Source organism: Tupaia chinensis, unplaced genomic scaffold (genome assembly GCF_000334495.1).
Source record: "Tupaia chinensis unplaced genomic scaffold, TupChi_1.0 Scaffold144269_1, whole genome shotgun sequence".
Classification (NCBI taxonomy): Eukaryota; Metazoa; Chordata; class Mammalia; order Scandentia; family Tupaiidae; genus Tupaia; species Tupaia belangeri.
In genome coordinates, this window is record NW_006204127.1 from 912,955 (window position 1) to 926,878 (window position 13,924).

At 37.6% G+C, this 13,924-nt stretch overlaps 1 pseudogene; it reads right to left on the reverse strand.

Annotated features, from left to right (window-relative positions):
* Positions 1–4,678: 4,678 nt before the first annotated feature.
* On the reverse strand, positions 4,679–6,052 carry LOC102484747 (heterogeneous nuclear ribonucleoprotein K pseudogene; annotated as a pseudogene).
* Positions 6,053–13,924: the final 7,872 nt, after the last annotated feature.

Here is a 13,924-nt window from a genome sequence, read left to right on the forward strand (position 1 = left end):
GTGCGTGCCCAAGATCCCAAGAGGAGAATGGAGGAGAAGGGATTGCGGTGTGACCATCCTCCCTGGGGGGGTGATTTCTCGCTTTCTGTCTCTCTGTCTCTGTCTGTCTGGTGAGCGCACACGCCCTATAGCAAAAAACCTCTCAAAAAAAAAAAAATTTTGTTGGTGTGAAATTGTTCCTGGGACCAGCAGATAGTGTAATGGTTGTGTCACTGGGCCCCCACATAGCTGACAGTGGTTCAAGTCCCGGACTTGGAGGCTTGAAACTCATACCAGGCCAGTGTGCATGTGTGCCCAAAATCCCGAGAGGAGAATGGAGGAGAAGGGATGCCAGAATGGCCATCCTCTTGGGGGATGATATCTCACTTTCTGCCTCTCTGTCTCTCTCTGTGTCTCTGGTGAGTGCACATGCCCTATAGCAAAAATCTTTCTCTAAAAAGAAAAAGTTTCTAGTATTCAATTGTTTTTCTCTTAATGTCTATTGTATATGTAGTTATAGCCACTCTTTATTCCTGGTAATTAGGAATTTGTGTTTTCTCTACTCTTTTTTTTAATCAGTCTTGCTAGAGGCTTTTCAATTTTATTACTTTTTCACATAGGGAGAGATTTTTGACTCGATTTTTTTCATTGTCTTCTCTTTTACTGATTTTGGGATCTTATTATTTTCTCTCTTCTGCACTTTTGTGATCAATTTGTTGTTCTTTCTAAAATCACTTAAGGCAAAAGCATAGATCATTGATTGTGTCCTTTTGTCTTTACTAACATAGACTTCCACGTTATAAATTTATTTACAAGTCCTGATTTAGATTTATATCACAAATTTTGACAAATTGTTTTAAAATATTACTTGGTTCAATATATCTTTTAAAGTTTTTCCTGTGTCATTTTTTACTCCTATGTCATTTTTTACTCATATTTTGTTTAATTTTTAATTATTTGGTGGATTTTCTAGACATATAGTATTTATTGATTCCTAATTTCATGCTATTATGACTATATAAAATATTTTCTATGATTTTCATTTTTCCTTTTTTCCTTGTTTTTTTAAATTATAATTTGGTTTATATAAAATTAATGTATATCTTTGGGCACTGCAATATGTGTTTTAAAGGCACACATGTAGTGTATAGTAATCACATCAAGGAGACCCATATTCATCTTCAACACTGAATATCGCATTATGGTGTGCGTATTTGTTAACAGTTCTGATAGTCTTCTGTAAATGCCCATATTTCTCACTGTGCTGTGATTCATCATCCCATAGGTTCTTCCCCTTAGTCACATGCATTCTTCTGTCCATTATAAATTTTCTCATGAGCTGCTCCTGCCTCCTCCCATCAAACTTCACACAAACATCCTGGAATCCACCATTGCCGTTTCTATTTCTGTGTTTTCAAGAGCTTCGGTTTCTGCCACAGCATGCAGACATTCAGTACATGTCAAGAAAGAGCATGTGGTATTCGTCTTTCATAGTCTGGCTTATTTCACTTCGAGTTTTACCTCCCAGGTCCTTCACTTTGTGTCAAGTGGTAGGTTTTGGGTTTTATTGCTATAAAGTAGTGTTCTGTCATTTATATGCACCATATTTTCCCAATCTGGTCCTTGGTTGTTAGGCACTTAGGTTGATTCATGACTTAGGTATTGTGAATAATGCTGCAATAAACATGGGAGTGCAAATGATTCTCTTTAGATACATACCAATAGCGAGATGTCTTAGTCATATAGTAATTCTATTTTTTATTTTATTTTATTTTTGCTTTTGTCTGCGGGTGTATGCTCTTGCCAGATAGAGAGAGGGAGAGGGAGAAAGCACCACTGTCCCCACCCGAATGGGTCATGGTAACACCGTAATCCCTTCCTCTCTCTTCTCCATTCTGTCAGGATTTGGGTATGCATACATATGCACATGGCTTGTTTTTCAAGCATTTAGGGCTGGGATTCAAGCTGCATGGTTGTTATCCCCATAAACTGTCTAATCACGAGGCCATGGAGATAGCTCATATTTTTAGATTTGTGTAGAAGTTCTATACTGTTCTCCAGAGTGGCTGTAAAAATTTACATTCCCACCAGCAGTGAACAAGGATTCCCTTTCCTCTGAGATCTTACCAATATTCGTTATTCTTTGTTTTAGATTTTTTATAGCCATTCTGAATAGGGTAAAGTGATATCTCAATGTGATTTTTATTTGCATTTCACTTATGATAAGAGAAGTTAAACTCTTTTTCATGTTTTTTAAAGTATTCCTATGTCTTCTTTGGTGATTTATCTGCTCAGATACATTGCCATGTTTAATTGGATTATTTGGATTTGGAGGAGCGATTATGTTCCTTATATATTTTGGTTGTCAATCCTGTGTCCAAATTACAGTGTGTAAATATCTTTCTGCAATCAATGGATTGTCTCTATTTATTGTTTCAATTGCTTACAGCTTTTTAGCTTGATGAAATCCAATTTAATTTTTTGTGTTATTATCCATATTTTGTGTTACTGTCCTGTTAATCGTATTATAAATACAAATCTTTGCATGTGTATTCCTCAGCAATATTGGTCTGTAGCTTTCTTTGTGGTGATTGTTGTGTCTTTGTCTGCTTTTGGTATTAAGATGATGGTGACTATGAAAAATGAGTTTGGGAGGGATCCTTACATTTAGGTCTTTGGAAAAGTTTGAGAAGAACTGGTGCTGATTCTCCTTCAAAGACTTGTAGAATTCTGTAGTAAAGTCATCTGGACCAGGAGACGATTACTGATTCAGTCTCCTTGCTTGCTACTGGTCTAGTCAGGCTTTTTATATCCTCCTGGTTCAATCTAGGACAATATTGACAATATTGGAGTCTGTCTATTCCAATATCTTGAAGTGTCTCTCCGGCATTTTCCTCCAGTAGTTTTATGATTTGGGACTTTATGTGCAAGTCTTCATACATTTTGAGTTAATTTTTATAAATGGTGAGAAATAGGGTCCAGTTTCATTTTTCTGCAAATAGGTATACAGTTTTCCCAGCACCATTTGTTGAAACACTTTCTTTTCTCCACTGATTTTTCTTGCGCCCTTTGTCAAAAATCAGTTGGCTAAATGTTGTTGGGTTTATCTCTGGACTCTCTGTTCTGTTCCATTGATGTATGTGTCTGTTTTTGTGCCAGTACCATGCTGTTTTGACTATTAGGGCTTTGTAGTATATTAATATTTTGAAATCAGGTTCTGAGACATTTCCAACTTTTTACTTTTTAGCATGGTACTGCTTTGGGCATAACAAGGTCCTTTGTGATTACCAATAAATTTTATGATTATTTTTTCTATTTCTTCAAAGAAAGTTCTTGGTATCAAAATACAATGAATTTCTATTAATTTGGATAATATCAATGTTTTAATTATATTTATTCTTCCAATCAAAGAACAAGGTGTGTCTATTTGTTTTTCGCATCTTTCTATATTCCTTTCTTCAGTTTTTCATAGTTTCTTTTGTAGAGCTCTTTCACCTCTTTGGTTAGATTTATTGCTAGGTATTTTTTGTGTTTGTGTGGCTATTGTAAATGGGATTGCTTTCTTCAATTCTACCTCGGCTCATTCATCGTTGTTGTATATATAGATTTTTAACAAACTACAAATTTTTATATGTCAATTTTGTATCCTGTGACTTTACTAGATTCATTTATCAGAACCACCAGATGGTGTAGTGGTTACATCACTGGACTCCTACATAGTCGACCATTGTTTGATTCCTGGAGGAGGTGACTTGAAACTCATGCTGGGCATGTGTGTGTGGCCAGCCCCCTGGGGGGTGATTTCTTGTTTTCTGTCTCTCTGTCTCTCCAGTGAGCACATGAGCCCCATAGCAAAAATCTCTCTAATTAATTAATCTCCCCTAGGATGTGTGTGTGTGTGTGTGTGTGTGTGTGTGTGTATTCTTTAGGATTTGTCTATGTATATAATCATGCTATCTCCAAATAGGGACAGTTTCACTTTTTCCTTTCTAATTTTAATGTTGTTTAGTCCACTCTCTTGTCTAATTGTGCTGGCCAGGACTTCAGTACTTTGCGAAAAATCAGTGGAAAAAGTGGAAGAATTTGTCTTGTTCTTGTTTTTCACGGGGAAGATTTTAGCTTTTCCACTTTCAGTATAATATTAACAATAGATTTGTCATATATGGCCTTTATTGTTTTTAGAAATGTTTCCTTTATGCCTATTCTTTTTGAAAATCTTAATAATGAAAGGATGTTACACTTTATCATGCTTCATGCATCAATCGATATGGTCATAGGATTTTTTTTTAGGTTCACTAAATTTATTTTAAAAAATCATAAAACGTTTCTTACAAAAGTGCATTACATTCTGCACACTGCTCTGAACATATGCCAGGGACATGTGGACTAGTGTTACTTTTCCTCCCTGTCCCACCCCCCAAATGTTACAGTGACCACAAAGCAAGGTGTTCACAATAGTTACATGGGGGGGATTTTTCTTTTTAACCACCAACAATGAACGAAAATAAAATTCACTCACTCTGCTGCTGTTTCAAAATTTCAGTGTTAGTTTTTGCACACCCTTCCCCTCCCCCAACCCGGTTTATAAGGAACTAAAACATTACATCTGGTGAACAGCAAAGATTTCACTACACCTCAAACGCAGAACACCTATGAAGCAGAGGAATGTTGGCTTTTTAAACAGAAGCAGATTAAGAAAAAAAAAAAAAAAAGATGCAGGACTCCTTCGGTTCTTCACTAGTCTTAAAAAAACTTTCCAGAATACTGCTTCACACTGTTCTGCAGCAAATACTGCGCATTCTGCACCTGGCCCTGTGTTCCTGTAATGGTAATGATCCGATCTTCGGAGCCTTCTAAAGGCTCATCAATTTTGATCGAAGCTCCTGATTCATGACGAATTTGTTTAATTCGCTGACCTCCTTTGCCAATAATAGAACCAGCAAAATCTTTGGGAATAGTTACTTGTGTAGTAATAATAGGTCCACCAAGATCACAATATGATCCACGACCCCCTGCATAGGAATAATCATATTCAGAGCCACCCTGAGGTTCATAAGGCATCTGCCATTCGGATGGGCTCCATGTATCTATTGCAGAATCCCAAGTTTCATCAACCATGCCATCATAATGGTCCCCAGGTCTTCCTCTTCTGTCATAAGACATTAAATCTCCTCCTCTAGGTGGTGGTGGTGGAGGGAGAGGAAGATTCCGAGCTCTGCTACCGCCCCGGCCCCCTCGTCCAGGCGGAGGAGGTCCTCGATGAGGGCTCATATAATCATAATCTCTTCTAGATGGAGGCATGGGATGTCCACCTAGACCAGGAGGCATTCTGTCAAAACCACCTCTCCCCCGCATGGGAAATCCCACAGGACGTCCATGGCGGTCATCAAACATCATGGAAAAACCACCATAATCATAGGTTTCATCATAAAATTTGGGATCACAAGGCTGTGCACGTCCTTTGATAGGAGACTCAGATATAAGGTCAAGGATGATCTTTATACACTCTACAACTCTATCAGGCTTTCCTCCAATAAGCACGACTCTGTTAGTGGGGTGAGGACAGCGCTCCTGGAAAAGCTTGATTGTCGTCCGAGTGTTCTCTCCAAGTTCTTTGATTTTAGCACCTTTGACCCCAATAATTCCTCCTGCCAAACTCTGATGAATCAACAGTCTCAACTCGCAGTCAAGGTCGCTTCCTTTATAGTGTTGGTACTCTTCCAAGGTAGGGATGATTTTCTTCAGAATTCCTCCAATTGTTTCAGTATCAGCACTGATACTCAATATGCGCCCGGGGCCACTGCTGTCTGGGACTGAGACGCTGGCCTTGTAGTCTGTTCGCAGAGCCTTAATATTCTCGCCTCCTTTTCCAATCACTGCCCCAGCATTCTTGCTCTGAAGCAGAATGCGTAATTCAACCATCTCATCGGTGTTCCTAGATCTTTTAAATGCTTGCTCCTCTTCCATGTCTTCTGGCATTTACCAAATTCACCATTTGTTTTAGTGTTGGGGAAGGTTTCCTCTGACTGTTCGGTTTCCATTTTCTTGCATTAAAAGGACACACCAATCGCGCGAGGCCACTGTCCCTTCTCCGCCATGCCGCCTCAGCCGGTCACGATCATATGATTTTCATTCTTCCTTCTGTTAATGTGAGGTGTTACATTTATTGTTTTGCATATTTTAAACCATCTTTGCGTCCCTGGGATAAAGCCTAGTTAGTCATGGTGTATAATCTTTTCAACGTGCAGTTGGATTGATGATTTTTACATACATCTGTGTTCATCAGGGATCTTGGTCTGTAGCTTTTGCTGTTGTCTTTGTCTACTTCTGGTATCAAGATGATGGTGGCCATGTGGCCATAGTTGGGGAGAGATCCTTCCATTCAGAACTTTAGGAAAGTTTGAGGACAATGGGAGCTGATTCTGCTTTAAAGGACTCATGGAATTCTGCAGGAAACTCATCTGGACCTGGGCTTTTCTCTGAGACTATCTGTTACTGATTCAATCTCATTGCTTGTGACTGGTCTATTCAGGCTTTTTACTTCTTTCTGATTCGATCTAATTAAATTACTTGTGTCCAGAAATTTGACCATCTCTTCAGAGTTTTCTGATTTGTTGGCATATCATTGTGCATAGTATTCGTTAATGATCATTTGTATTTCTGTGAGAGCTATTGTAATATCACCATTTTCATTTCTGATTTTATTTACCTGGATACTTTATTTTAAAGTTAAAGATTTGTCAAAAATTAAATTTTTGTATTGTTAGATTTATATATATATATATATTTATTTTATTTTCCTTTTATTTTTGTTTTAATCTTTATTATTTATTTTCTACTACTACTTTTCTGGTTTTATTGTTCTTGTCCTTGTTCTTTCAGTTTTTGATATGCGTCATTAGATTATTTGTAATCTTTCTATTTTTTTCTTGTGAGCACTACTTGTTATAAACTGGCTTCTTAACACTGCTTTTAGTGTATACCAAAGATTTTGAGAGTTGTATTTTTTGCTATAATTTGTTTCAAGAAATGTTAAAAGTTAATTCTTAATTTCTTTAGTAGTTTCAAAGTTGTCTAGGAGTAAATTTTATAGCTTTCATGTATTTGTGTATTTTTAAAAGATCTTTCTGTTGTTGATTCCAAGTTTACTACCTTTGTGGTCAGAAAAGATGCTAGATATAAATTTAATTCTTTTAAATTTGTAAAGGCTTGTTTTGTGCCCTATTATGTGATCAGTCTTTGAAAATGTTCCGTGTCAGGCTGAGAAAAATGTGTATTTTGTAGCTGAAGGTATGTTCTATAAATGTCTATCAGGGCCATTGGTTTATGATATCCAATAGCTTCGGTGTCTTCTTGTTTATCTAGATGATCTGTCCAGCAGTGAAGCAGGATGTTGAAATCCACAACAATTAGTGTGTGGTAATCTGTCTCTAGTTAGTCTTATTTTTTTTTTTTTTGAGAGGTTTTTGCTATAGGGCGCGTGCGCTCGCCAGACAGACAGAGAGAGACAGAGAGACAGAAAGCGAGAAATCACCCCCCAGGGGGGATGGTCATGCCGCAATCCCTTTTCCTCCATTCTCCTCTCAGGATCTTGGGCACGCACGCACACGCGCCTGGCGTGAGTTTAACCCACCGGGTCCAGGACGCGAACCGCGGTCAACTACGTGGGAGTCCAGCGACATAGCCATTACACTAACTCTATTTAGTCTTACAATCTTTGTTTTATGTATTTGGTGCCCTGAGTAGGTGGTTATAAATATAATTGTTGTATCTTCTTAGTGAGTTAATCCCTTTAATATCACAAAGTGACTTTTTTGGCTTTTTAAATGATTTTACCTTGAAATCTATTTTGTCGGATATCTTCTACGTCACAACTCTAGCTTTTTTATCTCCATTTGTATGAGATGACTTTTTCCAGCCTTTTACTTTCAGTCTATGTATGTCTTTTATCAATAAGAGGTGTTTATTTTAAGCAGCATAGAGAGGGCTCCTGATTTTAATTCATTCAGCCAGTCTCAATTTAATTTGAGAATTTAATCCCACATTCAACATTATTGTTATGTACAGACTTACACCTATCAATTTGTCAGTTGTTTTCCTAGTTGTTTTGGGTTTTCTGATTTCTATTTATCTTCCTTCTGTTTCCTGATGCAGTATTCCCTTAAGTATTTCTTGATTATTGGGTCTAGTGTTGGTGATCTTTTTTCCCTGGTTTTTGTTTATCTGTTTTGTTTTGTTTTTTTCTCCTTCCAAGTTAATAGATATTTTAGCCAGTAATCTTGGCTAAAAATGTTTTTCTTTCATAACTTTATATATGTCTTTCCATTTCCTCCTTGCTTGAATGGTTTCTTTTGAGGCTCTGAGGTTAGTCTGCTGGAGTATCCTCTATAGGTAACTTAATGCTTCTCTCTTGCCATTTTTAGAATATTATCATTGTCTTTGACTTTTGGCACTCTGACTATGAAGTGATGAAGATCTTGAAGAAGATCTTCCATGATGAATCTATTTGGTGTCCTTTGCAATTCCTGCATCTAGACGGCCACATCTTTTTCAGGACTCAGGAAGCTTTTGGGCAGTATTTCTGTGCCTTTACCTGTCTCTTCACCCTCTTGGATGCTCATTATATGGACATTTAGTAGCTTAATGCTTTTCCATACTTCATAAATGTTATCTTCATTTTCAATGGTTATTTTTTTTCTCTTTTTGGTGGCCTAGACTAATTCAAAGTTTGTGTAGCTTTTTTCCTGCATGGTGTAATATGTTTTTGATACTATTTACAGAATTTTTTATTTTGTGTATTGTAGTCTTCATCTGCAGAAGTTCTGTTTGATTATAATTTTTTAAGATGTCTGTTCCTATAGAGCTCCTCATTCATGTCATGGAATTATTTTCTCCTTTTATGTTATTGTTTATCTGTTTTCTCCTGTATCTTGTTCAATTTTGTTATGATCATCATTCTGAATTCCATTCTGAGATTTCTGTGATTTCCTGTGTTTTGTTCATTGTTAATGAGGAGTTATCTTTTGGAGACCGAGGATATTTCATTTTCAGTTTGCCAGTAATGCCCAGGGAAGAGGTAGTCTACAGGATCTGAATGCAATCCCGGCAAGGCAGTCCAGGAAGAGCCAGAGGACAGTCAAGCTTTTCAAATCCGAGCAGATACTGCAAGGCTGCCTGTAATTCCTGTAGACACAGCAGGATGTGTGTCTGAATGTGGCCCTGGCAAAGTAGTCCAGGTGGTGCCAGAGACCAGCCTATCTAAGAGGTCTGAAGAACAGGTCCTGTATCAGGTTTTAATTTTAAAACATATGCACACAGATTATAACAAAGAACAATCTCATAATATGAATTACAAAATAAAACATAAACAATAATGTACTACCCATAAAGAAAAAAAATAGCTAAAGTGAACTCTATCAAAATTAAGAAGGGAATTATATAAGAGAGGCTGGTATTTTGACTTTACTAACAGGTAATAAACTTATAATCATTGGATTGTAATATCATTTGGGAAATTAATGGGGAGAAAGTAAAGAGGAAGAAAATATTTGAAGAAATATGAGTAGCTTTCCCTAGCTACTGTCAGGATTCCATGACGACTGTGTATTTATTTCTCAATGAAATTAGAGAAGCCACACTTGGCAGTGCATCATGAGTTTATCATTGCTGACTTCAGAAATCAAGAGATCATTGGAAGAAGTCAACCTCCTTCCAATGTACAACCCTTTGTACAATCTGGTAAGCCCATGTCTCACATCAACCTGATGAAGGAACCTAACCTGACTGCTCAGGTGCTGTGGCTTCAATTATTCCCGCTGATCTGACCTGGTGGTTTCTGGATAAGCATTGAGTTATGGTGGTGTTATACATGTTATATCAATATTCAGGCAAGGCCTCAGCTCTCCAGCAGAGCCCCAGTTCAACCTCCAGGCCCTTAGCCAGCAAGGGACCCTGAGGCACGGCCAGTCTCTGGCCACAGCCCCAGCTCCAGCTCTCCCAACCCCAGAGAAATCCCTCTCAGGAAGGTAGGCAGCTTTTTTTTTTTTTTTTTAATTCTATTTTGTTTTGTTAATTTACTACTCCACCTTACCTAACAAGACAGGCCTCGCTCTCCAGCAGAGCCCCAATTCCATGCCCAGATGCCTGGTGAAACTGCAAGCCATGCTAGCACGTGGCACATGACTTTTTTCTTTATTCTCCTTCATACTTTTTTCTTCCCTCTTATATTGTCATCTCCTCCTCATCATCCACCCTCCCAGAGGGACTAGACGGGTTTAGAATCACAGTTCTCAAATACCCTAGTATTGTGAGGCTCCCTGGGATCCTTCCTTTGATTGAACCACCTATGAAAAAGGAGAAACTGCTCCTGAGACACCTGAATAGAATGCTCCTCTAGTGGAGACCACATTGCTAAACACAGCAGAAGGGAAATACACTTCTTTCCAGTCAAAGAAACATTCTCCTAAAAAGTATTCAAAAGTGAATACATCGCTCATTGGCTAGAAGTAGGAGAGCCTCAGGTCTGAATAAACCAGGAAATATGTATACATCAAAAGAACACAATAACTTTCCTCCATCTCTCAAAACAAAACAAAACAAAACAAAAAACAAACAAGCAAACAAACAAAAACAGAGGAAGTTACCAAAATGTCAGAGAAAGAATTTAGAACATTCATGGTGACAAAACTATATGAGCTGGAACAGAAAAGAGACAATGAATTACAGGAGATTGGGAAGCCCTTGATGATATGAAAGAAGAAATGGACTTTATAAGAAAGAATCAGATGGAACTATTAGAGATGAAGTTGGTAATAGAGAAAATCAAAAACTCTCTCAAAAGTATTAAAAGTCGATTATACCATGATGAAGATTGAATCTCTGACATAGAAGATAAAACCTTTGACCCAGAAAAAAAAAACACCAAAAAGATAGAGAAAGTGACAAAAAATATGAGGATAATATATGAGAAATACGGAATTCCATTAAACATCCAAATATCTGAATAATTGGTATCCCCGAAGGTAAAGACACTAATAGGGGCAGGGAAAATCTATTCCATGAAATCATGGAAGAAAATTGTCAAGTTTAGAGAAGCACTCACACATCCAGACCAAAGAAATACAAAGAACCCCAAATAGAATCTACCCAAGAAGATACTCCCCAAGGTACATTTTAGCCAGACTGGCCAAGACCAGGGGTAAAGACAAGATACTAAACTTGGCAAGAGAGAAACAAGTGACTTACAAAGGTCATCCCATAAGGCTAACTCCAGACCTTTCAATGGAAACAATGCAAGCAAGAAAAGAATGGAAAGACATATTGAAAGTGTTAAAAGAGAAAAAATTTCAACCAAGATTATATACTCCAAGATTACTTTTCATATGGGAAAAAAAGATTAAAATCTTCCCAGAAAAACAAAACCTGAAAAAATTTGCCAACACCAGACCAGCTCTTCAAAAAACTGAATAGAGTCCTATTCCAGGAAACTAAGAATAAACAGCCAGAAATAAAGGAATAAAAAGCAACCAAGACAACGGCCAACTTAAACATTGGGACAAGTCCAGAAATATCGATAATAACATTGAAAGTGAATGGATTAAATTCTCCAATGAAGAGATACAGACTTGCTGAGAAAATTTAAAAAAAAAAGAAAGAAAGAAAAGAAACCCTCTATCTGTTGCATTTATCACATTTCATGGATAAAGACAAATATAGACTAAAAGTGAAGGGCTTGAAAAGGTATTCTATGGAAATGGGAACCAAAAAAGAGCTGGAGTAGCAATACTAATTTCTGACAAAATAGGCTTTAAAACAAAAGCGGTTTGAAGAGACAAAGAAGGGCACTATATTGTAGTAAAACAGTTCATCCAACAAGAAAATATAACATATATAAATACCTATGCACCTAAGACAGGAGCACCTAAATACATGAAGGAAAGACTGTGAGATCTAAAAGACAGACAAGGCGTGGTGGCGCCCGCCCTATGGTAAAAGACAGATAGACTGCAACACACTAATTGTTGGGGACACCAACGCCCCACTATCTCCTCTGGAAATATCATCTAGACAAAAATAAGTAAAGAGATAAAAGACCTAAATGATACCATAAATCAAATGGACTCAACAGACATCCATAGAACTTTCCACCCCAAAACCATGAAATACACTTTTTTCTCACCCCCACATGGAACATTTTTGAAAATTGACCACACAATAGGACACAAAGCAAGCCTCTACAGATTCAAAGGCATAGAAACTGTATCCAACATCTTCTTCAAACATGGTGGAATTAAACTTGATTTTAATTTCAAGAGAAATCCTCAAAAATACACAAATATGTAGAAACTAAATAACCTACTCCTGAATGACTTCACAATTACTGAAGAAATTAAACAGAAATAAAAAGATTCATGGAAGCCAATGATGATGAGGACACAAGTTTTCTTAATCTTTGGGACACTCAAAGGCAGTCAGAAGAGTGATGTTCATAGCAATTAGTGCACATAAGAAGATGGAAAGAAGGCAAATGGATCACCTGACACCATGCCTCACAGAATTGGAAAAGCAACAGCAAAAAATCCAAAAAAACTCCAGGAGAAAGGAAATAATAAAGATCTGAGAAGAAATAAATGAAATAGAAAACAAACCTACTATACAGAAAATAAATGAAAGTAAAAGTTGGTTCTTTTTAAGGATAAATAAAATCAATACACCACAAGCGAAGCTTATTAAGAAGAAGAGAGAAAGGAACCAGATGAATCAAATCTACAATGAAGCTGGTAATATAACAACAGACATAGTAGAAATTCAGAACATCACTAGAGGGGGGAACCGGCAGTTAGCTTAATGGCTATGTCACTGGACTCCCACGTAGTCAACCGCGGTTCGTGTCCCGGACCCGGTGGCTTGAAACTCACGCCGGGCGCGTGTGCGTGTGTGCCCAAGATCCCGAGAGGAGAATGGAGGAGAAGGGATTGTGGCGTGACCACCCCCCCTGGGGGGTGATTTCTCGCTTTCTGTCTCTATGTCTCTCTCTGTCTGTCTGGCGAGCGTATGCGCCCTAAGAAGATAAAGACTTCCACAAGGAAAACTTCAAGAAGCTAAAAAAAAGAAATAAGAAAGAAATTGAAATTGATGCAAAAAGTGGAAGGACATTCCATGTTCTTGGATTAAAAGAACTAATATAATCAAAATGGCAATTCTACCCTAATTAATCTACATATTTAATGCAATCCCAATCAAAGTGCAAGAGACATTCTTCACGGACCTAGAAAAGACCATCATAAAATTTGTCTGGAATTATGAAAGACCTCATATTGCCAAAGCAATCCTGCACAAGAAGAGTGGAGTGGGATGCCTAACCCAAAAATATACAACTACAAAGCTGTGGTAATCAAAATAGCATGGTACAGACACAGAAACAGACTGGTGGACCAATGGAACAGAATAGAGTCCCAAGAAATAAACTCCCGAACATACAGCCAATTGATTTTTGACAAAGGATACCAATCAATCCAGTGGGTAAAGGAAAACCTCTTAAGCAAATGGTGCTGGAAAAACTGGTTATCCACCTGCAGAAAGATGAATCTGAACGCCTACCTCTTACCATTGACAAAAACTCAAAGTGGATCAAAGATCTAAACCTCAGACCTCAAACTCTAAAACCACTGCTGGAAAATACTGGGGAAACTCTGGGAGACATTGGGGTAGGCAAAGACTTCTTAAATAAGATTCCCAAAGCACAGTCTGTCATCCCCAAAATAGACAAGTGGGATTACATCAGATTAAGAAGTTTCTGCATGGCAAAATGGTAAATGAACAGCCCTTACAATGGGAAAATATTTTTGTAAACTATGTGTCAGGGTAGGGACTGGTAACAGGAATACACAAGGAGCTTAAACAGCTGTCCAGAAAAAAAGATGATCAACCCTATTTCTTCCATTAG